The sequence below is a fragment of the Penaeus monodon genome, chromosome 28 (genome assembly GCF_015228065.2).
Source record: "Penaeus monodon isolate SGIC_2016 chromosome 28, NSTDA_Pmon_1, whole genome shotgun sequence".
Classification (NCBI taxonomy): domain Eukaryota; kingdom Metazoa; phylum Arthropoda; class Malacostraca; order Decapoda; family Penaeidae; genus Penaeus; species Penaeus monodon.
In genome coordinates this window covers 13,602,618-13,603,302 of record NC_051413.1, presented here as the reverse complement: position 1 = coordinate 13,603,302, position 685 = coordinate 13,602,618, and positions in this window count along the sequence as shown.

The window sequence follows — 685 nt, the reverse complement described above, 5'->3', positions numbered from 1 at the left end:
AGGTGAGGGGGGCAAAAAGAGAAATCTTCGTAATGAGATTAAAAGTAAATTTATTTTGTGTGGCAGAGCAACGTCCACGTGTATAACCTTGTGTAGGTATAATAATGATTAAAGGAGAAACAAATTCGGTTTTGTTGTAAATTGCTATGTATATGAACTGAAGCAGCGACTTTTGCTTCGTGTCTGTGTGGTATTATCATGCATTCAGTCCTCGGTGGCTCTAATTAATCAAGTCTTGACCCACAGGGATAACTGTTTGGCATAACGTTGGCAGGGTAGTGGGTGTGGCAGAGAGTATGTGAAGCAAAGACTGTGTTATGCACGTAAATTCCGCAGGCAATATAATATTTGATAAGAATACTTAAAAATTTACACACCCAGTTCATTCGCAAATTATAATGTAAATATGCTTATGTGTATTATAATAAATAAAACTCTCTAGAGAGCTAAAACTTGAACCACAAGGGTAACTTGACATGAAAAATGAAAAACACAGGCAAGGTGATTTCACGGCAGGGTAATAGCACAGGGTCGGTGAAGCAAAATCTACCCTATTAATAAAATCTTAAATATAAATACTGTATACATTTTAAATGAGTTTACTGAGGTTTTATTTTTACCAAGGGCTGAAGTTGAAGAGTGACAAAGACAAGATGATATAAGGTAGGGATAAACACACACACAC